Raw genomic sequence first — 15,052 nt, 5'->3', positions numbered from 1 at the left:
GATCATATCTTGAAAAAAGGTTGTTCAAAAGGGAAAGAGGGATTGTGAAACCGGATTAGATCATGTAATCCAATCCTCGTTTTAATCTGGATCAAACCTTCACTTTGCGTTGTTCAAAACTCTTCAGTAGGATCAGGACAACTTTGATCCATAACAGCAGGATTCTCCTGATCCCAGCAGGGGTTCAAGGTGGATTTCAGGAAGAAAATGTAGCAAAACTTTAAAATTGGTAAAAAAAAAATCAATTAGTATAATTTTGTGTATATACTTTTCTTTATATTGTGCACTTGATTTGTTCAACTGTTACAGTGATGAAGTAGATCAAGTAGACATAGGCTACCGATCAAGCCTTTCAGTATCGTAAAGTAAAAATAAAATTTTAATAAAAACGATTATGTCCCCATGAAACGAATCCCCAGACAGATTTGAATAACAAACAAAAACGATATATTCAATATTTCTCTCAGTCATCACTGTATAGTCCAAAAACAATCATCAGAGATGAACCTGTCAAAAATAATTTCTAACTATTGCATCCAGCCAGACGTCCAGTCAGTCCCTCATCCCGACAGAAGCTTGGTCTGGTTCTTCATCAGAAACATCACCACAGAGAGAGACATTGCATATGGTAGTGAAGTTGTGCAGGACAATACGCCCAAGTATTATGTCACAAACTCCCTGTGGTTCCACGCAGAAGTAGTTAAGGCATGCAAAGCCTCTCTTCAGAACTCCCTTAGTTGCACATGTTCTTTTGCAATGAGCCGCCTTGCAGCGTGCCTGCACAGGTGTGGTTGCTGCAAGACAAGCAGTAATCAGCCATGGTAGGCGTGGCGAGGCACTGTCTCCTAATATTATCATCTGGACATGAGCTCAGTCAATCACCCCAATAGCATTGGACATATTCCCCTGAAGAAACCGCTTGTGCTTGGGCTGGACAATGTGGTCATCTGGAAGTGACACAAACTGATTGAGGCTGGCCAATGTGACTGACACAGCTTTCACTACGTCACTCACAGTTGAGTTGTCCACTCCAACGTTGTCACCAACAACGTGGTTCCCAGGTGCATAGAAGCACAATGAGGACCTGTTCCTCACCAGACAGACTCTAAAGCTCTGCCTGGGATTCAGGGTGTTGTTGGGGACGGTTCCCCTGCACATCAAGTCAGAAGAGATGTGTCTCAGATAAAGAATTGTTGCAGAGTAAGTGGCTATGTTTGGATACCCTGGGTGGGTCTGGATGTTACAGTCAATCCTGACTCACTGTGAAACTCCAGAGTTGTCTTGTTTCCACCACAGACATTATAAAGAGTCGACGCCGCAGAGCAGGAAATACGGCCGCTGTCTTGGTCGGCAGTATTTCCTGCCATCTTGGTCCAGTTGTCAAGCCTGTAAAGACAAACTGCCGCAGCAGAGGATCAAGACACCAGAGCACCGTGTGGAGTGTTTCTGTACAAATCGGCCAGTGCAGGACGCAGGGCCCAGGGGATTACTTTTCACAGGTAGGATTTAACATTATGACTGTTTGAATTTAGCGAATAGAAACTTATTGTTCTGTATTTCTGTCCACCAGTGAACTGGTAGCAGCTGTCATGAGCTGCACTTTGTTTACAGCCTGTTGACCCGCTATAAGTCCCACGAACTGCACGTCGTATTGGTCAATTTCAAGAAGGCCTTTGATACGGTTCACCAACATCCAACTCGACCGGGCTGGAGTTCCCCGGAGGCTCATCGTCATCGTCAGTGACGCATACGAAGCAAGTCGTACCTCATGGTGGAGGGCACTTGAAATACAATTGAAATTAAAAAGGATGTCATGCTCAATTTGACCTCCTGGTCGCAGCACCATCTCATGTGTGGATAAATCACGGAGGATAATTCTGTGTCGTATTTTCAGTTTGAGTTCAAAGTCAACATGTCTTTCTGTCCACCATGAATCACTTTAAGATCATCTTCAAATCACATTTTCTCCACTGGGCAGAACCTGAGTGTTATTTCAAGCCCCTGGCTTGTCTGCAGCACGATATGTTTTGCTGATTCAATGCTAAGATGAAAAAAATGTATATCTGTAAAATAACCAGCATCATCCAATTTCAGTGACATTATGATTTTTGATATTTGACAAATTCTTTTTTTGCCTCCAAATCGCTGCACTTGTGATAATCAGCTGCTGATTAAACATTAATTAGCAGCGTGTCTGTCTCTCTGAGAGTGGTGTGGCGTGGCCCTCCCATGTTTATCCCTTCCTTTGTGATCATCAGGGAGGAGTTCAGAGCAGCATGCAGCACTCGTATTTTATTGGCTGCCGCCTGTTGTGTGTGTGTGTGTGTGTGTGTGTGTGTGTGTGTGTGTGTGTGTGTGTGTGTGTGTGTGTGTGTGTGTGTGTCACTGTCGTGGAAAGCCATTTGAGACGTGGTCTCCTTGTACAAATTCAACCCTGTGAGTCTCTGCCTTCTTCTCTCTGCTGCTCTGTGACTGGCAGTAGATGGTGGTCATGTGATTTTCTAATACCCGGGGATTATCTGGCAGGCATGCTCTGTTCTGTCTGATTCCTCCCACCAACATCCCCAAGTGAGCAGAGGCTTTCTCTCCCGCTCTGCTTCAGTCAATGACTCTCCTGCCGAATCCATTGTTAGCTGATGCTCACGTCGGTCATGGCTCTGAGCGTGGCGTGTTAGACGGCGGCTCGGACGCACACTGGAATACATGCTTGGCAAAGCTCGGAGGGACATCGTCACAGCGTCTGGTAGGAAATGTGTCACATCTTCTACATCTTGTTTTTATTGCAAGCACTGCACTAGTGCTCTGTGTGTGTGTGTGTGTGTGTGTGTGTTTGTGTTTGTGTGTGTGTGCGTGCGCATGTGCGCAGTTGTAATTCATTAAATTAAAATACAACAGCCACTGCCGACTGCTGCTGCAGGAAAAGGTTTTGGTGATTTTAAAGGTTTGTAATGTATTTTCTTTCCTTTATGTTTTGAAGGGTAAAATCTGAATTAAAAGCATTGAGCACATTGATGAATGTGAGCCTTTAACACAGCGATGGAGACGAGGGTCATCGTGAAGCATCGGCTGTCACTGCTTTGGCTGACAGCTTTCAGCGTTACCATGGTTACCACTGTAAAGAGCAACCATCCAGACACATCCATCCCAAAACGTCTCGTTCTGAGACCTTAATTGACATTTGAACCTGTCGGTCAGGCCCTCCACACCGTAACTGTGGTAACGGAGGCTTTAGGAGAGGAAAACACAAACACAAATCTTTGCTTGACCAGAGCAGAGCATGTGTTTCCTTGTGACCACATTAGTGTCCGTATGCAGCTCTCAATTCACAACACGCACCATCGCAGTTGTTCGTTCGGGGGACTCCCGGTGTCAGCCGGGGCGCCCGTTCTGGAGGGGAGGATGGCGTGGTGGGGGCTCCATGTCCAGCTCCACACTGGGGGGGCGCTCTGAACTGGGACCGTCAACTCTGTCATGGCGGCCCGGCCCAGGCTTTGCCCCTCCCCCCAGGCCTGCATCGCAGGTAACCCACCACATAGCAGAAGACGTGGTCCCAGTTACTGTGGTTGAAAAGTCCAGATTCAGGAAAAAATACTGGACCCAAAATGTCACCGGCCAAATACTCTGCAGAGAAAGCTCTACTGTGTTGTATTACTCAGAAAGAGAGAGAGAGAAACATTTACAAGTTCATGATTGTGCTGGTTAATAAATACTGTTTGGCAAGATTCACTTTGTTGGGATTTCAACCCTTGAAATTTATGATCCAACCTGCGGAGATTTCAGATCCATGAAGCCTCGTCTGCTTGACTGTTGCTGAAACGACTCCATAGTGTTTCCCTGCCGCTGCTCTGCTCGCTGAACGGAAGCGGGTCCCAATGAGACGTGGAGTCATGAGTCTGGAAATCCATTCCAGTTTGCAGACAAACGAGTTCACTGTTTGGAAAAGTATCGGTATCGGCAGATATCCAAATACTGGGATCAGATTGGAAGTGAAAAAAATGTGGATCGGTGCTTCTCTACATATATTAATGTCGTATGAACAAGAATGTCTTAACTGAAGACATAAAATCCTCACACTCAAGTGATTACATGCATCAAAAGTGTTGATATATCAGGTTCAGGCAAGATATCAAGGTATATATCGTGTTTCGTGATCTGGCCTAAGACTATGGAGATAATGATAAAAGGCCATATCACCATAGAAAGGGAAAAGCCACAACCCTCCTCACGACATCAGTTAACAAGAACAACAATGGTGGACGACATGCGCCGTAGTGATGAAATTGTTAGAATTGTCTTGCTGACTTTAATCTTGCTTCACTTATTTATTTATAAACGTTATTTTAAATGTAAACTCTTCATAATGTATTAAAACTTCTTTGCACTAAAACAAAGATAAACATTTGGAATTGTGCAAAAATCTGTATTTAACATGTCACCAGGGTACTGATCCGACCGTATGCTGATAGAATCAGGCTGCATATGGACCTCGGCCGTTGAGGATCTATAGAAGAATCATACGTGTCGGTGTTCAATCAAACACCAGTGAGAGCAGCACCATTTGGCAGGCGGCTCCTGAATGCCACATGGCAGCGTTAAGCTAATCCCAGTCAAGTCTTGGCCAATCCTCCAGCAGAGCTGATCACTGGCTCAGCAGGATGAGAAGATTTTGATTCAAGACTTCAGCTGCTCTCGAACACTGTGTGTCCAGAAACCAACCTTTAGTGCTCATATGCAAGTGCACTGCTCCCAAGGATGGGTTATCTTTTGTAATATGACACACACACGCACACACACACGCACACACACACGCACACACACCCACACACACACACACACGCACGCACTCTGCATTTGCAACCATGGCAACACCCATAATGACCGTCACCCCTTTGTGGGGAATGTGGGGGAGCAAGGACAAAGGACAGTGTGGAGGAGGGGAGTTGAGAAATGAAAGGAGTTACAGCAGGAATAAGGGAAGTGATTTCACCTGATTGTGTCTCTTTGTCTTCTTCATATCTGTGTGACTTCAGAGTGAAGCCGGCACGAGCGCGGGAACGACACCGTGGTCGATCTTTGTGCAGCTGAACGCAGGACGTTCACTTATTGTACCTTCGCATCACGACTGTGTGATGAACTGACTGCACGTCTGTCTTTGCCCTGCCAGGGTGTCGTCCCAGAGAGACGATTCTCAGTTAGACGACAGTGGGTTGTGCCCCCCCCCCCCCAGGTCGATGAGTCCCAGATAGACGATTCCATTTAGACAACTTAGTTTAAAATCGCGGTGAGGAAGATAAAAAAAAAAGAAGGGAAAAAAAGCATATTGTTAAGTGAATTATTTGTAATATTTCAGTGACCTCAGATGAATAGTAATGTATTGTTACACAAAAAAGACAGTTTAAAATCACAGCGGGGTAAGAAAAAAATAAAATAAATAAAAAGCCAGTCCGATGCCAAACTGAACACATTGAGACAACTTAATATAATTAAGTGAATTATTTGTAACGTTTCAGTGACCTCGGATGAATGGGAAGCATCAGCAGCTGTATTTCTGAAAGCAAATAAGCCGTAAAGTTAAAACGCAGCTTCATAGACGACAGTTTTCCGTGGTGCGTTCAGGTGCTCGTTAAACTGTCAAACGACATGTTCATGAGCTGCAGGGCTCTACAGGAGCCACGCAGGACACTTATTGATTTGAAGGATTGGATTTGAAAGCGTCTCTGTAAAGGTGTCAAGACGTGATTTAAATATGACTGATGTGGAACGTGTATGACGAGTTTCAGTGCGTCCTGTGAGCAAATAAGACCATTCTTCATGACAAACAAAGCCATATGATACTGTACTAAATATATATATATGTGGACAACGACAATTTAATGGCAGTTTTGTCAATCTTCAATGGCTGAAGGAGAAGATAAAGACATTTGGTTGCAAATTTATTGTCAACATCATTTTCAAGGGGAGTTTTCCAAGAGGTCACTGAACGCACCACAGCACTCCAAGCGCGCGGAGATCCCATGTAATTTACCCGCGCTCACTGCATGGCAGGATTCAGGATGATATTATTTGCCATTATATTATTCTCACGACCACGAAAAAACGTCTGTCACCGTCCTCGGAGGTTTCGGGGAAAAGCAGTCGCTTTTTTATGCAGCTGCAGTAGAAGGTGAGAGTTGAACTTGAATTGTTTTTTTTATTCGTAAAGGTATTTATTCTGGCTTCACCAGTGAATGAAAAATAAAGCAAAACAAAACCAATGAATCTGTGATGCAAAAGCTTTTTATACGGCATTTCTGCATGGTCACATGGATTTTGTAGCCATAATAAAGTAATTGAAGGTGAATTGACTCAGACCAGCAGTGAAGGCCTGGGTCTGAAACGCACTGTCCGCCACTGATGGACATGTACTAGATAAATGAAACATACATATAAAATAGCAATGAGAAATAATTGAATTAAAACTACATTGTACAGGATTCATTTTCTCCCCCCCCAAAAATTCTGAAATCTCATCTGAGGAAGAGTTGTAGTTCACCCTTCATTAGTTCACTTTTATAATCGTTATCAACGTATTATTTCCCCATAGTTCCACACCATAACTCAGATATGGAACAATGAGGGAGTTCTATAATAAGTTGAGTTTATTTTGATCCAGTACTAGTCGGATTTTACACATTATACCAATATTATTTGCTAATTCTTTCAGCAATTTCAGCTCATTCCTTCAGCACTGCAAAGCACTTGTTGCAGAGTAAACACATTAGTTTGAGGTTTGGACTTGGTGTTAAAATAAATGAATAAATAAGTACTTGTCGGTCCATGCTGGATTAAATTGACATTTTCCTTGTCGATTTTTCATTTCAGAGTAGAAGAAGACTTGCTGTGTATAGAACTGCTCGCGTTAACTTTTCAAATGCGCCGCCTCAACAACACAATGCATACACATGTCAGTGTTACTAAAAAGAAGTTTTACTACGCTTCTCCGACACAAGTCATTGAGCCGTGGCCTTCGGGCCGTTGATTGAGTACATCCTCATTCTGAACTCAGCCCATGTATAAACACTGGTTGTGATCAAGCTTCTAACTGCTGCCTCTCAGTCTCCGACCATCTCTGCCGTCCTTCACAACCTGTCTCCAGATGTCTCCAGATGTCTCCAGATGTCTCCCTATATTCAAACCCCCTCCCCTCTTGTCTCAGAGCCAGATCATTCCTTCTACTCCAGTCTTTTCTTCACAGAGCCTGTGTCCTCTGTCTTTTCCCTGTCTGTTTCTGGTGTCTTTGGATTGTTGGACTTCTGGATTCGGACTTCGGCTTGAATTACCCCCTTTTGGACTCTGCTTGTTTACTCTGCTGAACTATCAATCAGCATCTCTCTGCCTTTGACAGTATGTGGTTATTTTGTCCAGTATGAGGAAGATGAGCAATGACTGCAAAGGTTCAACTCAGTGTGGATGGTCGATGTTGTGCAGGAGCATGTTGGACATTATTTACCAACAATACTTCATTTATATGGTCTATTTACATAAATTGTGAACCATTTAACCTTCTGAGGGTCACTTTAAATGATTAAAGTATTTCAGGAGGTACTGACAGTTTCTGTTTTCGATGATAAGCCAGTAATCAAAGTTATGTTTTCGTATTTGAACACGTTTCACTGGAACATCTTACCAAAAGTGTGCACTTAATGTGCATGTATGTTGTTGTTTTAGCAACATTAAGTGGAGGTTGTTTTATTTTAACTTTCTTTTTATGGAAAATATGTCCTGAGACTAAACTCAATGTGTTTCTGCCCCCTGAAGCCAGTTTGACTGGGGTGGTGTGTTCAGTATTGTGGTAAACAAAAGGGAGCACCACACTCGTCACGGGGGATTCTCTCACTTGTCCCTCCAGCCCTGTCCACACCAACCAAGATCATCTTTTACCTCCTCTGTGTTCGAAACAAAACAAATACAGTCACTATGAAAAGGAAGATACAGATGCCTCAGGGCATGTAGTACCTGGCCAGAGGGGAGCTTTGACTCACCAAATACACCAAAAACACAGAATTAGACACTGAGAACATAGAAATATAGAAGTTGACTTTTGCTCCCAGACTTCTTTATAACTCTAGGTTGTATAGGTCTATGCTCCCTCTGCTCCTCCTGCTAGTATCAATACAAGTAGCTTCTACAGCTTGACCTGGAGCACGTCGTCCACAGTTGTTGTGGTTATTAGGCGCCGTCGTGGACCACAGTGGGGGGGGGCATCGTCGTTTTCTGCAGCTGTTTCCTGCTCTTACTTGTCACGCATGATTAAAAGGTGGCGACTGTGCGTGATGGCGAGACGCCTCGGCTCTGAATCATATGACTCAGGTCAAAATCATTTGGAACTGAGACTTGTCGTCGTTTTGTGTAAACGCACCTTTAACAGCTCCACGGCCGTTTTCTTGCTTTTCTCGTCGTGACTTAAAGCTTCATCAACCATATCAATTGTACATTTTTTTTTATTAACTCAGCATCTGCAAATCTTTCTCAGCTTTGTCAAGGCTCCATGAAACAAGCGATGATGTGCTGTTGTGCTCCCTGGTACCAGTGCCGACATATCGTAGACACTGAGGGCTTGTATCACGTTTTGTTTTCAATTTCTATTTTGCGGCAGTGGGATCTTGGAGGGTCGTTGGCATTAAAGCTGGCGGCGTGCAGAAAGTTAAACTGATGATCCACTTTGCTGGAGCTCCGGTCTGCGTGCAGATCGAGCATGAGGGCGGTAATATAAAACTAAAGTGTTCAGTCCAGTCAGAGTTCAACTGATGCTTTTCCTGCTTCACTTTTTCACGCTGCAGGTCAGGTGGTTTCTTTTTTTAAATTTTGACTCACTGTTGGATGACGGGTGGTTTCGCGGGTCGTGAAATTAAAATCCAAAAGCCGTTGCTACGTTGCTTCCAATCAACAGGTCAACTTCAGCCTCAATCTCTTGGCGCTTAACTCCTCTTAAATATAACAATTGTTCCAAGTTCTTTTCACGGGTATTTCCTTCTCTGTATAGGTCTCTGGGAGTTCAATTCACTCGTTACCACCCAAGCCACTTATTTTGAAATCCGCTGCACCGGCTGTCTTGACAACATATCGGTTCATCTTCCGCAGAAGTATGTCCGTTTTCCCTCCAGTCCTGTGGAGTCGCTTCAGGAGCGATTCTGTACAGAAGCAATCGGTGCTGCTTGGATCAATAAATGCATGTTTCTATTATTTTGTTACCCTTCTTGTTTTATACTTTCACAGGAACACTCGCAATTGTGGTTTGAGTATCACCGGCCCCAGCAGCACTCCATTCGTCCTCTTAATGTATTCCTACGAGAGCCTCTGCAATCCACTTCTCCGTTTTTGTTCTGGTCTTGGTTTCTTTGATTATACGTGAAGTAGTGGGGCGCTTTAGTGTACGTCCTTTGCTCATGTGTCCTACTTGCACACATCCAAAGCAAACTCCTTTCCTTTTTTTAAGAATTCCAACTTTTCCAGGTGAGGTTTGCTATTCGATTGTGAACAGGATGGAAGGTTCTGAGCCCCGTTGGAAAACAAGCAGGACTCAGCTCTTGCTTCAGAGCCTGGACGCTCCTTTTCTACACTGCAGTGAGGCAGCTGCTTCGTCTCGCCGACTTTATTAGCTGGATTGGTGTCCTTCAAGACCGGATGTGACAAGTTTCACGCTTGATTATTCATAAAATCCACCAAGTCTGTGAATTCAGCTCATCTACCTCTTATTATCTTGCAAATCGCAAAACTTTGGCTCTCGATATTTCTTTTAATTTGTGGGGAAGCTTTGAAAGAATTGCTTTCATATGGATGGCTGATCCACTTCCTCATTGTGCTCTCCTGCATCCGTCGCGTCATGACCTTTAGAAACAGTGAGAAAGATTCCAAAGGTTCTGCATCATCAGCTTTGATAGATGGCCAGTTCAGCGCTTTATCGATGTAGTCAATTGTAATTCTGTATTCACCGCCAAAGTCTTTTTTTGGATTGTATATATTGACACGCTGGGCACCAACTCTCTTGGTTATCCTGATGTAACCTGCTGTGTTTCAGTACCATCCTCAACACCATGCTCAAAAGCTTGAATAAAAAAAACTGAAATTCAAATGGATCACATTCAAAGACAGACATGTTGAGTGGTGGCAAGGAAGCCAGACTCTGCTGTTTAACAAACACCTCTGTGATGTTTTGGTTTTTTTCCATCATAGCTGCTAAATAGTTCAGTCGTCACTGTGTTGCCCGTCTGTATTTTGTGAGATTCTACTGCTTACAGCTGTGACCATTTCATCATACTATTGCTTTCAAGTCAAAGTGTTCAGAGGGAGTGGCAAGGAGTCATTTCTATTTTCAGAGTCAACATCTACAGCAGAGCAGGACGTTGTCACATTTGTGTGTGTTCCATAATTGTTTCGTCCACACAGTGGCGTTGCATCTCTAAAGCTCAAGACGTGTTTTTGCACGTCCGCATTGGGAGGAAGTGTTTTCGTTCGGATGGCCCCAGCTTGTGTGTACACACCTCTCACATCCGCAGCAAAAGGATTCCGCCTCTTCTCACCGTATTCATTCATCGAATCCCCTTGCAGAGAAACATCAGTGTGTGATGACTCATAACCCTTGAGGATGTTGATTTTAGCTTGATTTCCAGCTATATCAGTTTCAAACTTCAGTTGTTCCTTCTTGGCTCCAGGAGCTTCCTCCTTTTCCAGTCCTTGTTTTCCTTGGAGTCCAGCAGCTCGTACCAGTAACTCGTACCAGTAACTCGTACCAGTAACTAGGCCTTTTGGGTTTCCACACTTTGCTGATGTGATGAGCGAGATGTCCTGGAAGAATTTCAAATTGATCTTCTTGAGGGACCACTTGTGTCCCGAACATTGGGAACTCTGTCCTGACGTTTAATTTCATCATTCAATTCTTCAGCTCCATTGGCTTCGACCTCCTCCTCTTCCTCAGTTTCAACCCTTTTGATCCACTGTTACACTTCTTTTGCAAAATCCATGTTATTGAGCCATGTTAGGACGATACCATTCATTTGTCTCCTGTTCTCGGTCCTCAGGAGTCAATAAAGTCCATTTTTATTGTATTGTATTTTCCTCCATTTCTTTACAGCATTTCAAATTCAATTAGGCAATTTCAGTACTGCAAACCTCTTCATCGACTTCATTGTTCCGTTCTTCTGCGGTCGACAAACCCAACTTCATTTGTTGGCCTTTTTTCAGATCTTTGAGTGTTTCAACCATAGTATTTATGTTACTTTCCAATCCTTGTGAGACATCAGACCCTTTGTTTCCAGACATTTCCCTTTTATTTAAACAGATACCACAAGACAATGAAATCCCTTTGTTTTATTTCACTGGCTTGTTCCTTGGGTTGTCTTGTTTTCCAGGTGTAATTATTTCGTGGTATCTGTTTGAACGAAAGGAAAATGTCTGCAAACAGAGGGTATGATGTTTCAAAGGGACTGGAAATTAATGTAAAATATGAGTAGGATGAGAATGAAAAGTTATTTTTAAAGGCTGTTTTGTCCATTGTGCTCAGCTGACCGATGCTGAGGACACTGTCACGGTCAGCAGTATGTCTCCACACAAACACTCCGGTCTGGTGCAGGAGTGGCCGTCAGGCCGGGAGAAGGACGGGACAGAGCGATTGAGAGAGTGATATCCAGGGAGAGCCTCTTACCAGTCAGGGGAAGGGGACCGAATACGCTGAGGGTTGCATTTCTCAGCGAGAAGGAGGGAGTGCGAGCAAAGGAGATATAAAAAAAAAAAAAAAAAAAAAAAGAGGAGAGGGAGTATAAACCAGGTTAGGAAACGGGCAGAGAGAAAGGCATGTCAGCACCGTGCTTCTCTCCTCACCTCTGTCCCAGCAGCTCCAGTGTCCTTCAGTCCTCGTGTCCTTTCTCCTTTAACTGTCCGTCTGCTCGTCCACCTGCTGCCTGTACATGAGCCATCCAGCGGAGGATGCTGAAGTTCCGGGTGGACAAGAGAGTCAGGTAGGTGGAGAGAGGAGGAAGAAGTGACATGAGGGTTGGGAAGAAGAGAGGAGGAGGAGGAGGAGGAGGAGATGCTTATTGTGGCGTTGACTGCAGAAGCTTGGAGGTCAGAGATGACTGCAATGCAGTGCCAGCAAGAAAGCTCCTGCTGATCACTGATATTCTTACGAGGATGAGATGTTAAAAATCCCTCGGTGAGTCGGATCCTGGCTGTTGACGGCAACGTGCTGTAGGGGGGGGGGGGGGGTTGATTTGAAGAAGACCACCTGGTGCCTCCGATACCACACATCGTCAGTTGTGGACCCCGGCAACTGTATGTTGGTGTGAACGGGGTGTGTCTGTGCATGAGCATCTGTTTACATTGTGCCAGTGTGTGTGTGGGCGTGTGTGCGTGTGTGTGTGTGTGTGTGTGTGTGTGTGTGTGTGTGTGTGTGTGTGTGTACACAGTGAGGCGGTGTAACTGGTCTGCTACTGTTTTACTGAATTTGAAATTACGCTGAGTTTATGATGTTTTCCATTTCTTTTCTGTCACGCAGTGTGATGAATACTGGAGCATAGCTTTCCTTCAGATGTCCTGCAGCGTGTGTGTGTGTGTGTGTGTGTGTGTGTGTGTGTGTGCGTGCGTGCGTGCGTGTGTGTGTGTAGCTTTTGTTATGATTGCATCTTTCCTATCGGCTTGAGTTTAAGCTCAGCCTGAGGCTTGGATTAGGTTTAAAAGAGCTTATGACATCAAAACATTTTTGAAAAAAAAAAAAAGCAATACAAAAGAAGAATATTTTTATTTCAAATGTTTTTGTCATTCTACCATCACCCACAAGTAGAAACTAAATGAACGAGTGAGATTAAGTAGTGACTCAATCTCCGTTCGTCGAGATTTTTCAGCCTCCTCCGTCTTGCTGTGACGTCAGAGGAACAACACTCAACACTCAGTGATGGAAAAGTGAAGAAACACGGCTATTTTCTGATATTTCACACTTTCAGCGGCAGCTGAAGACGTTTTAAAGGAGAAGAATATGAGCGTGATTGCAGGAGTGTGTGTGTGTGTGTGTGTATTACAGTATATTATTGCCACTTTATCATCCCTAATCTTGCCAAATCAGAGGTTGCAGACAGAGTTACAGCAGGCCACACAGGTTCCAAAACTATCCAGTGGCAGGCAGTGAAAACTACAAGGGATATTACTTTTAGTACTTGGGAGGAAAAAGTTAGAGGAAGACGGGCAAAACGGGACACTTGATAATCTGAAAATTAGACATCTCCTAGTTTGCGACTGCAGTGAAGAGGAAAGTAATATTCAAGTGAGATTGGACCCGGAATATCAACTCAAAGCTAAAAACTACTTCAGTATAACTACAGTGACAGGCAACGGGAAGAGTTCCCACCGTACACTGGAACCACAAACAGCCAGTCCATGGATCGAGGGACTTCGTCTGCATTCTACCACCTGTCAATGCGCGAGAACAGCCACAGTCAGTCCCGACACCTGTGAAGTAGTGGCGTGCGAGAGTTTGAACCAACCGAACGGTGACTCACGAGTCCTCGTGATCTTGAACTCGTTCACTGAATCATTCTTGTAGAGAGGATAATGTAAATGTCACTGTTGTGTTGCTGCTTGTCGAACTGCACCTGAATAAATATATCACATTACTCACTTTAGTCGCCCTGTGGGAAAAGCAGCCGTGCTGCTACCGCTAATAGCCGCTGAAAGCGACTATTAGTGTGAGTCGCCACGCTGCTGGTGCTAATAGCTGCTACCGCTAATAGCTGCTACCAGCTCCGTAAGCTCACAAGGTGTTCAGTGCACATGCTTGAGTCAATTCACAAGTGTCGTTCAATAGGCCCGACTCAGCTCGTTTCAGTGGTTCAGCACGACGCCTGACTCAGCTTGAAACTCGAAAGAGTCGTTCACCTCCCCCCTGGGTAGGTCAGTATGCAGCAGTCGTTTAGGGAGCTGCTCCGTTCACCTGGCCGGAGCCCTCCGCCCCTCCGCCCCTCCGCCCCTGAACCACATTGTTTTGCAAAGCTTGTAGAAATAAATGCAGGAATGAATACATAAATTAACGATAACGGCATATAAAAATATTGGTATAATGTGTAAAATCCCATTCCAGAATTAGATCAAAATAAACTCAACTTGTTAAATAACTTCCTCATTCTTCCATATCTGAGTTATGGTGTGGAAGCATGTTGATAATGATTATAAAAGTGAACTCGAGAAGGGTGAACGGACAACTCTTCCTCGGTGGAGATTTCTTATTATTTTGGGGAGAAAATAAATCCTGTAAAATGTAGTTTTACATATTATTTCTAATTGATATTTTAGAAATATTTCATATATCTAGTATATGCCCATATATATTTAATATAGCATGATATGGCTTTGTTTCTCATGAAGAATGGTCTTCTTTGCTCACAGGATGATGAAATGCACCCTGCAGAGTCTGGAGTTCTCAGTTGTCTCTCAGCCGTCCCTCCTCACAGCTGCAGTCCATCTCTCCCTGCTCCCAGGGTCAACAGGGAAACGATAAAATGACAGGTTTCCCCCCTGTTACTGCAGGTCTCCTGCCTGTTACTGCAGGTCTCCTGCCTGTTACTGCAGCCGACAGCAACACAAAAGATGCTCGTCTTCTCTGATATCTGATCACATTATGCCTAAAGTATGACGTGTTACATGTTGTTTACAGCCAGGGGACTTCCAAAATAGTGGTACCGCTGGACCTCTGACATTACGTGGAAATCCCCAAATAAAGTCTATGGTTTGGCAGCACTGATTTCTTGACAGGAAGTACAACATTAAAAGTCAGCACTTCAAGATAAAAGCATGATAAAAAAAATTTAACCAAGCCATAAAACATGCAGATAAAAACAATAAAATCAGTCATAAGACAAAAAAAATAAAATGTATGCCTGGGCAACATATTCATTCATTTGTGTACAACTAAACTAAACATACTGTATTAATCACCTTTTCATACATGTATCCCTCCTATTTCTCGGATGTGGTTGTCACATTAAGGCGCTTCAAAGAACTGCTGGAGATCAAAAGTCTTGCTCAGGAA

This window comes from Blennius ocellaris (assembly GCF_963422515.1).
Source record: "Blennius ocellaris genome assembly, chromosome: 4".
In the NCBI taxonomy this organism is placed as follows: Eukaryota; Metazoa; Chordata; class Actinopteri; order Blenniiformes; family Blenniidae; genus Blennius; species Blennius ocellaris.
The sequence above is the reverse complement of the archived record's forward strand: the minus strand, read 5'-3'. Positions refer to the sequence as shown.